The following is a 13,223-nucleotide window of genomic DNA, read 5'->3' on the forward strand; positions in this document are numbered from 1 at the left end:
CCCAATCTCTCACCATGATGGAATCGTATGACAGGCTGGGTGAAGGATCTATCTGCATCAGGGCTCCGCTGATAGGGTCTGGAATATCAGTTTAGAACACTGCATGCAATGTCCTCCAAGAATCTTCATCATCATCCTTGTCATCATCCTAACCCTTGCGATAGGTAGTCGGCTCACTAGACTGTCTGTCTAGATAAGACCCAAGGGTTGGATAGTTTCTGCTCCGTTTGAAATGTTTTCACGGTACCATACGTCCCTGGTTCCATTCCTTTGTCTATCGATTCACCTCCCTCCATCTGTCAATCTATACATTTCTTTCTCTCTCTTTAATTCACCCTTCATCCCTCCCTCATTTATCTCTCTCGAATATCCTACCTCCAATCCCACTCCAATAATTATTTACACATTTTCTATCACACTGCAGCTGCCTTTTAATTCATGTCAGGCCACCATCCTGTGTGAGAGAGAGAGGTCAAGCCGGTTTGTAAAAATGGATTGTTCGTAAAGTGCTAATCAATGGAAACCTTTTCTCTTGAAGCTTGGAAATGGAAGCTAAAACATTTATAGAAGAAAAAAATGAAAAAAAGATATAGATTTAGGTGTCGGAGTGTGAATTTTAGGACAGCTGTCTTATGCACCCTCAAATAATTCCCACGTCAAATCACTTTTTATCACACTGTATAGATAGCAGTCATATAGGCTTTGAAGTTCTACAGATACCCATTGGTCAGCCGTGTCCTCACTACTTTCATGATTGAACCATCTCTGGATATTTGATCCTGAGATTTCATTACTCACAATGCCATTTTTCAGATCAGTTAGGTTACATTCCCTGTAGTAAATCCGTCTTGGTAATTGTCCGTTGTTTTGGACCCTGTCTGTTTGCTGTATACATATTAATCAGATAACGGAGGGGGAGTCAGTCTGCTTGGCTGGTGTCACGTCGGAGGTATGTGCGACAGATTTCAGTCATATTGGATCCGTGGCAAACACATGCTCCCTTTGACGCATTCTCTCACTGGTTCTCACAAGATGAACACACACACACACACAAACATATACACACACACACAAATATACTCAGTCATGCATACACTCACATGCTTGCACACACACACAAACACACTGTAGATTATATGTTGGATATTCGACAAACAGGAACAAATGATGAAAGAATTCTTTAAATACTATAATTCTCTTCAACTCACCATATATTGAGAATCCTTTACATGTTAAGTTGAATATCTACGGTAAACAGATAAAAAGATTTGTTTTGGATATCTCCAGGTCTAGTTCCAATGCTCTCAGATGGTTTACATCACAGTAATGTAATGGATGTTCAACTCTGATAGAGGTAGGATTTTAGTCCAAACCTTCCTTTACAGTAATCAACTCCTTATAAGGAACCAAACGACCTTTAGCAATTGTATTCCAGGCTTTACACAAGCTAGGGTACAGACTGTCATGATTATCTTAAGTAACGGTCCTGTTCCTCACAGTGGTCTCTGGTTAGGTTTGATCAGAGTTCATCCTGTCTCTGTTGCGCGTTAGCCTGTCCTGCTGTCAGGAATAAAAGATGATTGGCGTCCTAGCGACGCGTCCTGTTCCCCTCAGCTCCAACCTCACCAGCCAGACGAATAAACACAAGACTTGGTGGGAGTTAATGATAATAATTATTTAGCTTCTTTTTTGTTATTTACATTTATTCATTTATTCAGGATAATTATTTAAGAGGTTCCTCGTCATCAATGTAATCAGTAAAGAGAGATTACAGAAAATCCACAGGCAAACAGATGGTACTTAGTAGTTGTTGTTGTTTAATATCAAACTCGCTACTGTAGTACAGTACACTTAGAGCTGGCACACAGAAAGGACAATCAAAAGGGCAAACCATGGAAAAATTTAATCTCTTCATCCTTGACAAGAGAAATAAAAGAGAATCAGAACTGTAATTTAGAGTTGTTGGGTGTCCTCGGTCAAAGCCACCCAATTAACCAACGTCTCCACACTCACATACTAACAGCTATGTGAAAAAAGGAGCACAAAAAAAGCTGTTCAACGCGACGAGCAGTATTTAAACAGAAAACACTGACCCTGTGACTTTCTCTATTAGCACAGAGCGTGTTGCTTTGGTCGTTCGCACGCAATAGTCACGAATAAGGTCAGCGTTTGTTAGCTTCCCTCTGCTGGGATGAGCCTATGCGCCGACATCCTCCCGGACTGGCGCTTGTGCCGGGAACCTCGGATCCGCATGTGTGTGTGTGTGTGTATGTGTGTGTTTTCATTATTTCTTTTTATTGTACACGACCAGCGAGGAAGAAAAAGGCTCTTGCTTTCCAGGGTCGGTGCGATCGGAACACCAAGGCTGCTGGCCTACATTCCTGACTAATTGTATAATTGGAAAAGCTCTCCAAATGAGCAACTCCCTATCCCCCCCCCCAACTCAGCACCCCCCACCCCTTCCTTAAGCGTTGCTCTTCTTCCCAGCGCTTCCCCCCTTCAAAGCAAATCACAAAAGAGCATTTTGGGAATAATAATAATTTCAAAAAGAAAGCGTCCATTATTAATCGGGGGTACCACCAGCAATGTCTCTGTGCCTCACTCAGCCTCACATACGTGAGGCTGAGTGACACAACCTTCCTACCCAGGCCCGTCCACATCCGCTCTGCTGTTAGCCAGAAAATGATCCAGGGTCTGTCCAAAACAGAATTCTTGGAATTCTAGTAATAAAAAAACACATTATCTTGAGAATAGCTTAATAAACACAGTGGTGTGTAACCTAAGGATGACCCTGCGGTGTTGTCATGGTCTGCCAATCCAAATGGAAAAGTACTCCGAGCTTCCTAGTTGCTGAGGAGAAGTGGAGCCTCCCTGCTTGTAACGGATGGCCTACCTGTGAGCTGTCTGGACAAGCCTTCATATTTTACTGACGTGAACCAACTCTCATGGTCAAATTGGATTTCCAGATTTATGTCCTCTTGTTGCGTGTCGCTTATTCCCATGGATACAGAGGGATGGTGGGGTGGTTTCTGAGGTCCACGGACGGCCCTAACAAGATTTACAAAGTGCAGTTAAGAAGAATCCGTTAATTAATACTATTGATCAGTAAAAAATAGAGGCAAATGTGATTTGCATACACCGAGAGTGATCAATGCATTAACCGATTTTGTCTTCTTTTTTTTCTCTCTTCAAAATCTGATTTCCTTTGTTTTCAAAGTGAAAGAGGGAGAGTTCAGACTAATGCTGATCGATCCTGCCTCTCCTAGACAAGAATACAAAGTATTTTATTAGTCACTGAAATATACGAAGCTATTGGTCAAAGTTGTTTGAAATGCTAGATAGTTTGGCTTTTTCATCCGGTTTCTCACTTTATCGTTAGTCTTCACTGTAGTTAGAGGTTCACAAACACAAACATTTGGATTTTGAGTAATCCTCTAATTGTTAGCAGAATAGCATGTTATTAAAGTAATATACTGCCTCTCCCAGGCAAACAAAATCTGTTCTCCTGTTCTAAAAGTGTCAACAAAATTAACAGCATCAACAACAAACACAACACCAACAAGAGGAGAAAAAAACAAAACAATAGGTGTTAAAAAAGCAATATGCTGTCCCCCACCCCCTTCTCAAGAGCAGCTTATTATAGCGTATTGATTTATAAGGCTTTAAATGAGATCCTCCATGCCAGAGTCAAGGGCAGAGACAGAAAGAGAGAGGGAAAGAAAGAGACAGAAATAAAGAGAGAGAAACAGAGGGAAAGCGAGAGAGATGGCTGGAGAGAGACATGGCTTCATGGCAGTAGACAGGGATGCAGCAGAAAGCCTTTTTCTGAATAGTTTCTGGAACACAAAAGGGTAATTGTTTTAGCCCAGATGTTGCTCTAGCACAACAAGCAGGATACAATGTTCCTACTGAGCTGATGAGCCCAATCAGTGAAATGATTAAAAATTGATTTTGTCCCTGTAATTACAGTATGTAAACTACTTAGCCAGGATTGCAAAGGAAGTGATTTTCTAATTACGTATATACTCTGGTGTCTAATGATTGGTTTTTTGAAGTAATGAAGAGAGGGCCCTAACGACTCCACTGTGTTCTGTTGTTCAAGAAAAAACAGAAGAGAGAGTCCATCGTTAGGGCAAGGCACAAGACAGACAAAGAGATCAAATTGAATTTTCGCCAGTGCTAGCGTGCTAACGCTGGGTTCTGTTTGTTAACACGCAATCTGGATGCTAATGGTGACCGTGACTTGGGCAGGGTGGGGGTGAGGGGGGGTCACCTACCCCACAACCTGGACCCTGCAATTAAAACCTCCAGGGTTATGACTTTATTGTTACCCCTCCTCTTCCCAACCCTCCCCAACCCACACGGTCAACCCCCACCTCACCTCTCCACTCGTACACAAACATTTAAGAGATGATTCTGTCTCTAAACATCATTAGCAGCAGTGTCTTCCTTGACTGAATCTGAAAGGCTGGAGCAATGGCCTTCTGGTTTTATAACATTTGAGGTGATTACTGGACGGGACATTCCCTGTCAGCTGAATAGGTATGGTCTTACCTCCACTTTTTAGGGCTTCCACAGGGATCTCTCTCTCTAAACCTAATATATTTCACAGCACAGTCACTTTCTCCCGGTAACCCTTTTCTGCACGTTCTCCCTGTATTCTTATGAAAACATTCCGAAATGTGTGAATCCTGCAAATTGTTTTCATGTTTCGGAACATATTTAGGTGACAGAAATCATTTCGGCCTCCCAAGTCCTAAAAAGTAAAAAAAAAGAGGGAAATAAAACCCCACCAAAAAAATCTGAACAAAGAGAAACAAAGACAGAGCGTTGCCATTGTGCCAGTATCACCAACTGCATCGCTCAGTCACACTTGATTGTAAGAGAAACGGATAACTCAGGCTGCATAACCCTTTAATAATTCATTTACTTAGGCTATGATCTATCATTTTGTACCTTTTGACATGCAATATTGAAATTTAATATTGCATCAATACACGTGATGTATTGCCAGTCATCACAGCAAGGATGTGAATGGCAAAGAGATCTCTTCGCCCTGTTTTTCAAAGCCTACATTGTAGTGGGGAAGGAAAGGCATCAGAGACACATCCCTCTCTCTCCAGCTTTGATATGTATGTTTAAAAAATGACAAGTTAAAACGCTCAGGGAACTGGTTCTCCCGCTACCCAAAGTGGTGTCTGGGAGTGGAAGAAAGACAAGTGAAAAGAACATGACAGCAGAGGCAGAGGGAGACATCTTGTGTTTTAGGGATCTTTGACACTAGCATGAATCTCCCCCCTCTGGTAAAACTCTGGAGATCACTACCTGCAGAGGGAACAGTTGACGTTCTGGGTTTCCTATCTGCCTGGGTGCCTCACTCAAGAGCATCCTCGTGGATTGGATTCACTAACGTAATTGTGTGCCAATGTACAGTATGTAGCAGCGAGTAGTGGTGTTGGTGTGTTTATCGGCGGTGCTAATGACTTCCTGTTTGAGTGTCGTACCCGTGATGCTTGCGCTGATGAGATGAGGAGTACGTTGGTGTGTCATTAGCACAGTGTTTTTCTCTCCGCTCTCATTTGCATCCTACGAATATCTACAGGATGGATGTCAATGAAATATGACCGGGGAGAAAAACATCTCACAAACACTCGTGTATTTGCAGCGTCTGGGTGAGTGTATAGTGTTGGCTGGGCAGCAGGTTAGGTATTCAGCGGTCCAGGCCAGTCTTGGTCTGCCAGGTCAGCACACAGAGGGGTGTGTGAGGCTAGCTTGTCCTGGTGTCTGGGAGTGGGGCTGTGGGTGAAAGGTGTCCTATGTAGAGCTTCTCAGATCCCTGGCATGTCTCCTTACCCCCCTCTCACCACCCCCCCCTCCAGCCGTATGGCCTTCTGGCCTTGAGTCTGAGGTGATTACTGGACCTGACATTCTCAGGGCTCACCTCAACTCTTTATTCTTGATTTTTTTCTTTCTTTCTCCCTCTCTCCCTCTCTCTGTCTACGTCTCTGTCCCTCTCTCTCTCTATCTCTCTTTCTCTCCCCCTGCCTCTCAGGAGGGGTGTCTGAGGTGTTGCCCCACCTCTGCAGGGGGGGGGTGTCTGGGTGGATGACCTCTGTCTGTCATTCACTCACACCTCACCTGGAGGGCCACAAAGACTGTCCACCTGCTATGTGTCACAGACTTGAGGTGCGCGTAGTTCAGAGATATGCTAACAGCAAACCTCAGCCGTCCAGGGATACGAGGACATGAAGGAAAACCAAGCTAGGCTATGAAAACAGTCAAATCTCCTCCCAGGTGTGGTAGTGTCCAGGTGTAGTTGATTGGTCTCACCAAGTGCTGGCTGTCAGAGAGCAATCTCCCATCTATCTCTTCATCTGCCTTCTGTCACTGAAGCAGCCCTGCTGGTTGCTGGGTAGTGTTTGTTTGACTGATGTGTGTGTGCTGGCGGTGTGATGGGGGATGGACTGTTGACACGCTTCATATTTCAAAAGGCAAGGTCTGAGGAAACAAATGAAGATTGATGTGGAAAAATAGGCACAACGCATCCACACTTCCATACATATATTATCATTTACACATGCATGACACATCCAACACGTGCATATATGCATATAGACACCATCCCTAGCCCACACATACCCACTGGGGGGGCTGCCTGTTATTAAAGCTATGGGATATAATTGCATTTGATCTCCAAATAAACAGAGAATCAGTCCATCTCCTTCATAAGGCTGGCAGATATGATGGACGAGTGCATTAGCGACGGGGACAACATTAGATTTGCTCAAAATTATTGATCTTTTGTTTGCGAGCCAAGTCGGCGATAAATAACCCCATAAGAGAGATGTGAGTCATTATCGCCGCGCCAACTGACGGACCTCTGTCAGAACCGAATCTGCGTCCTTTTCCTGTGCCTGTCCCCTTGACGACAGACGGATCATTTTAATCTGCTTTTAATCCCTCTTCTTTTATAGACGTGCTCTAACTTCAGGACGTCCCCCATGTCAATATCAGATTCTCTTAAAATGTTAATGCCGCTCTGATAACCCTGCGTGATTTTGTGTTTTAGTCACACAGACATACACACCCACACATACACACATACACACACACACAGACATACACACAGACATACACACACAGACACACACACACACACACATTCACTGGCTTCTCTGTTTTATTCCTTTACCTTCTTAGTAAAAAAAATCCTTTTATCACACAATGGGTAATTTATATCCATTACCAGCGTTTTCAATCCTTTTCAGCGTGGCTGTCAGTGCCTTTGGCACAGTCATGATTAATGTGATCTAATAATAGTGTGCCATTATATTTCCTTTAGTAAAACATGTACCAACATCCTATTCACATACACCAAATTCATAGCCCCTTAAAAATATTTTTACCTTTTACCAGTTGAAAGGCAGAATTGCTATTTTCTCTCCTAGCAGACGATTATTGAGGGTTTTACTGGTGATATTTCCCCTATTTTCAGTCAACTGTTGTGAGAATAATGAAAGGTGGCGGGATGGTGGTGTGTGACACTTGTGTGTGTGTGGCTGGTAATTTGGGTGTGTTGGAGTCTCCTCACACTGCAGGTAACACAACACTGAGCCTTGGTCTCCATTGTTCCCTAGCTGTTTGTCTTCGATCTGAGGGCTGAGTGAGGCTGATATATGAGCTTCAAATGCCAAGCAGCAATTTAACAGCATTTATGCCAGTTCTAAGGATGTGCCTTTTTATGAGCACTAACATATCATATCTATTTTCAACTTGTAAATCAAATACACCATGATAACGTCATTATTTGGGAGGGAGGGAGCAGAAATTAATTTGTGCTGGTGTCTGGAACGATACAATATTTTCACTGTGATCTGCATCTGGGATTGATTCACTGTTAGCACAGCGTTGTGCTCTAATATGCTGTGAAGGAGCATCTGCATGATCACTCAGTTCTTAGGTGGGTTGGGATGAGTTTGATGGAGAGGGAAGATGCAGACTGTGTATGGAGTTGGTAGTGTGTGTGTGTGTGTGTGTGTGTAAAGACCCAGGAGTGGGCTCCCGTCCCACCCAGACGGTCGACTGCAGCCAGGCTGCTACTCGCAGGGGCACGTTTCTGACTGGGGTGCCAACTGCCCCCCCCGCCCCCCCACACACACACACACACATGCACACTCCCCACTCTGCTGCCTGCCCCTAGCCCCCAAGCACTCCCACCCCTTCAGACAAAGAGGGTTAGCCCTTAACGTGATCTTAGACTGTCCAAAATGAACAGGTGGTCCCACGAAACATGGCAGGGCGTCACTTTCCTCATGGCTTATCTCTCATATTGCCTCTCTCATACTGTCTGTCTCTCATTCTGTCTGGCTGTCTCTCTGTCATACTACCTGTCACTCATACTGCTTGTCTGTGTGTGTGTCTTTCTGGGGAAGGCTCGGACAAAGGAGATGACCAGTTATAGAAGAAGAGAGCAACAGAGATGGAGAGAAAGATAGAATATTAACTTATACATTTTAATCTGAGTATGTGTGTGAGTATGAGGTATGGTATATTTCTGCCGTGTGTATGCGTTTGTGTAATCGTTGCCGCACATGTATGATTGTGTGTGTATTTGTTTATGCTTGTGTTTGTGCGTGTGTGTTTGCTTTCCTGCATGCGTGTTTGTGTGTGTGTATGTATGTGTGTGTTTGTGTGTGTGTGTTTGCATACATGTGTGTGTGTGTCTTGGTTTTGTTTATTACCAGTGTGGTGAGTGGTATAGGCCAGCTTGTGGAGGGGTCCCACCACTGTGTGAAATTGACATCAGATGGCCGCCATGACTACAACAATATCACATCCAGTTTCCATTTAGCAAGGGGCAGCTGAGACGTGTGTGTGTGCGATAGTGCATGTGTGTGTGTGCAATAGTGCATGTGTGAGGTCATGCATGTGTGTGTGCTACTGCGCATGTGTGTGTGTGTGTGTGTGTGCGGTCGTGCATGTGTGTGTGTGTGTGTGGGGCACCTGACCCTGGAGTCAAACCACACTTAGACCTCACAACCCAAGCACCCAGCACAGCTGTCAGCACTTTACATCAAAACCCCCTTATTTTTCCCCTCCACTGCCAGGTCAGGATCTATCCAGCCCCATTAAGGATAACTTGTATTGAGCTGCAGTTTATATCTTTCTTCTTCTTCTTTTTTTTTTGTTGTTACATCCGCCTCATGGCTGACGTATTTAGTTCCAGGCAGAGAAAATCGAACCAAACCATTTCAAAACCAAACAGTCTGGTCCAGAGATGGGGTATTTGAGCCCACATGTGACTTTGACCACAATAGCAGTCAGCCCTGCATGTGCTTTGATAGCTGTGGTCATTTACACATGTCAAGATCAAACACTCCACATTCAGCACAGGATTTTATTTATTTATTCTGGTTTACTATTTAGTTTAATACTTTACTGTGGCAATACGTTGTTGTTCAGAGAAATAAAACCAAAGTTAGTTTCTTAGTCACCAGTAGATGGATTGTCAAAGTATCCAAGGTAGTGGATACCGAATGTGGTTAAAACCTTGTTGAGTTGTGACCAAGGATACTTTAAGATATTTCTCAAAAGGTGTCCCGTTCCCCATACTAGCCCCAGTTTGAGACAGAGAAACAAAGACCCAAGAGAGGAGGAGGGAGGGTGCTTAGAGGTGAAGAGAGAGGGCAGTTTGCAACTGCCTAGTAGACTCACCTTCTCCTCCTCCAGCTCCTCCTCCTCCTCTCTCTCTCTCTCTCTCTCTCTCTCTCTCTCTCTCTCTCTCTCTCTCTCTCTCTCTCTCTCTCTCTTTAACTGGGGAAAACCCTCTGGGGGGGAGGAGACGGAGGGGAGGGAAGGAGGCTGTGAGCTCAGCGATTTCCTCCCGAGACCCTGAGTAGAGCAGAGCAGAGCAGAGCTAAGCACAACGTCACACTATGCCTCAGACACTGGAGGTGAGTCAGGCGTTTGGATGGGGTGGGGTGGGGCGTACGAGAGATGGGTGGGTGAAAAGAGAGAGAGGGCGAAAGAGAGAGTCACAGAGAGAACGACATAAAGAAAGACTAAAAGAGTGTCAAGACAAGAGACAAGTGGTGCGATAAGAGGATGAGAAAAGTAAGACAGAGTGTGAGGGCACGTGGAAGTGTGTGTGTGTGTGTTTGGGGGGGAGTTAGAGTGAGAGGAAGGCAAGAGGGAAAAGACGACAGTAATGAAATAAGCCTCGCATGTCGGGTGGCACCACTCTCTTATTCCCATGATGCATCTGTGTTGAGTGATCATCATGATGATGATGATGATGATCGTGACGATGACGAGGGTGATTAAAATACTGATGAGCACACACACACACATTACACACTACACACACACACACCCACACACACACACAGACAGCAGTTGCTGGTTGGCTGTCTCTCTGTTTCCATCATCTGTTCCTATGTAAATATGCAGACGGTCTACATGGGCACATCACAGATAATACCCTTTTAATCCAATAAGAGCTCCGCTATGGCAGAGGTGGGTCAGTGTCTTAAAGCCCCAAGCTGGCTTTACCTCCTTCCCTCCCTTTGTCCCTTCCTCCATCGCTCCGTCCATACCTCCTCCCAGCCTAGCTAATTAAGAACCCGGCGATCAGAGGCGAGAGGCCGTGGAGTGTCCGAGTCGACTGTGAGTGTGGCCCAAGACTGGGCGTCTGGAGGATCCAGGCGTGGGAGCCCAGGGAAGTGTCAGGTCACTGGGGGAGAAGAGCAGGGGGCAGCCCCGGGTACTCTGGAGGTGTGGTCCAGCAGGGCTCTGCCATGCAGCAGAGCACAGAGGTTAGTTCAACGAGCTGCTATTTCTAACCCAGCCGCAGGAATGCTGTGTGCTTCATACTGGGAATATGTAGGGGAGGTGTGGGGCAACATGTAGCGCTGCTCTACTGATAGACTTCACTAGCATGAGCCAGCACGCTGATTTATTCCTATTTTTATTAAAGTAGGGATGAACTGTGAGGCCGCTTGACACCAAAATGTAGTGGTGTGATGGAGTCACCCGAACCCTCTCTCTATCCCTCCCTTCATCCCTCCATCCATCCCTAGCCCTTCATACCTTCCCTTCTCTCATCTTTTCCTTTTCTAAATTTGGATGCTGACGTTAAATGGATGTGCAATAATTCAGATAAGAGTGGGAGGATGTGTGTGTGTGTGTGTGTGTGATGTCTGTGTGTATATCTACTGTATGCCTTTATGTGTGTGAGGGAGGGTGAGGTTGTGTGTGGTTATGAAGTGAAGCATTATGGCCAAAAAAGTGCCTGAATAATTTAGCACTCACATTATTTTGTAATGCCATTCTTTAGAACCGACTCAGTCACTCTAATAAATGCCTTTGCCGGAAAGTTCTCTGGGTTTTGTGGGCCGCTGGTGAGCGATGGCAACCACCCGCCCCTGTCCCACCCCCGTCCCACCCCCCACCCCGACCACAGCACCGTACCAGGCGGCATGCTCTGGATCCCTATCCCTGGGCTGACGTTGTGTTGAATTGAAACAAAAAGGCCACATATTTTATTAATGTGTCAAAAGTGCGGCGAAGAAAGAGAGGAAGAAGGGGAGGGAGTGGTGTATCACTTTATCCGTCCGTTAGTATCACTCCATCCGTGGAGATCAATGTCCTTAGACGGCGGGAGGAGGGGGAGAGGACGGAGGGATGGAGAGGAGAAACGGAGGGGTTATTGATCCATCAAAGAAATACAGCGTGCGTGTTTCGCTTAAACGTCCACATAAACCTGAGCTGTCAGAGGCAGGCGGGCGGAGCGCTGACATTTAGCCACACAAACCCAACGGATGGATTTACTGCTATCCACACTGACACCGCCACCGCTACCGCCCCACGCCACCCGGCCTCTCCGCCTGTCAGCCTCTATGCCCCGGTGCAAGCCTCAGCATACCCAGCCTCATAGCACCAGCCTAAGTCTCCAGTCCCGCCCTAGCCCCACGTTTCGTTTCCAGCCTCGCTGTCCATTTACAGCCTCAGCCCCAGCCTCAGCCCTCTAACCCTCCTGCCCTAGATCAAGCCTCGGCTCAGGTCATTGCACCAGCCCTAGTTTCCCAGTACCAGTACCACCCAGCCTCAGCCCAGCCTGAGCCCAGCCTCAGCCTCAGCCACAGCTTCCCAGTCCAAGGCTGCTATCATGTTCCTTTATTGTGAGAGGTTGGGAGAGGTTCAGTCATAGAGAGGATCATTCACATTAGACCACCGTAGCATAAAACCTCTGCCTTTCATGGAAATACATACCTGGCATGAAGACAAGAGTGATCAGAGAGAGCAGAAATGCACAGAGCACAGTCTGGGCCATAAAAAGGATAGTTTAACCATTGATCGCAGTGAGCAGCAGTGGAAATGGCAGCTGTAAATCAATTTTATCTGGGAGCCGCTAAAGAGTGTTTTCTAATGAGTTTAATGTCACATAATGACCAGATTTCCACCAGTTAAAATATGCACTCCAGGTGGTTGAGGGAGATAGATGTCGCCCGGGCAACGTCAACACGCCGTGACCCGACACCCAAGCAAGAAGGAAAGAGAGAGGAACATCTTCAAAATATCCTCAAACATAGTCAAATCTAAATCAAACTGGACTCGCACAGCCCTTTCTACAAGCAAAGTCACCAAGGCCTGAACAGCTGTCCCTGGGTCAGCATTAACAACCAACCTAAACCACTGTTGAAGACAAGGAAAACCATTCCCCAGAACGTTCAGATATGGCACTTTCAAAACGGAGGACAGCTCAGTGCAGAAGCCTGGTGACACCTTTAGGTGATTCCACTCACTCACAGGTGAACGTGCTCCTACCGTCACCGTGTAGAGACCCTGTAATAAACACTGTGCTGTCATTTGACTTCTCCTAAGTCCTAAACCCTGTCAGAGTGTGAGTGGCAGGCTGGTGAGAGAGCGGGGCGGGGCGGGCGAGCCCGGCAGGGTGAAGGCAGGGCAGAGGCTAGGGGGAAAGACAGAGTGACCCATCACCAACACACCGTGAATTGGGTTGGTCTCCCAGGTTTGGAGGGGTTTCTGAAACCCCTTACGGCATGAGAGACAGCACTTCTAGATCTGGTAGGGCTGTGGAACAGAGGCCAGGGGAATGCCAAGACACACACACATGGACACACACTCACCCGCATAAACACATTACGTTAATGCTGAGATATTTGTTATTCTCTCACTATGGTGCCCTGAGGAAGACCAATGCT

At 45.9% G+C, this 13,223-nt stretch overlaps 1 protein-coding gene across 1 annotated transcript in view; it reads left to right on the forward strand.

The window, feature by feature from the left end:
* The window catches only part of znf536 (zinc finger protein 536), a 114,266-nt gene that overhangs the window by 21,957 nt on the left and 79,086 nt on the right, over positions 1-13,223 (forward strand).

Source organism: Osmerus mordax, chromosome 13, assembly GCF_038355195.1.
Source record: "Osmerus mordax isolate fOsmMor3 chromosome 13, fOsmMor3.pri, whole genome shotgun sequence".
Lineage (NCBI taxonomy): Eukaryota > Metazoa > Chordata > Actinopteri > Osmeriformes > Osmeridae > Osmerus > Osmerus mordax.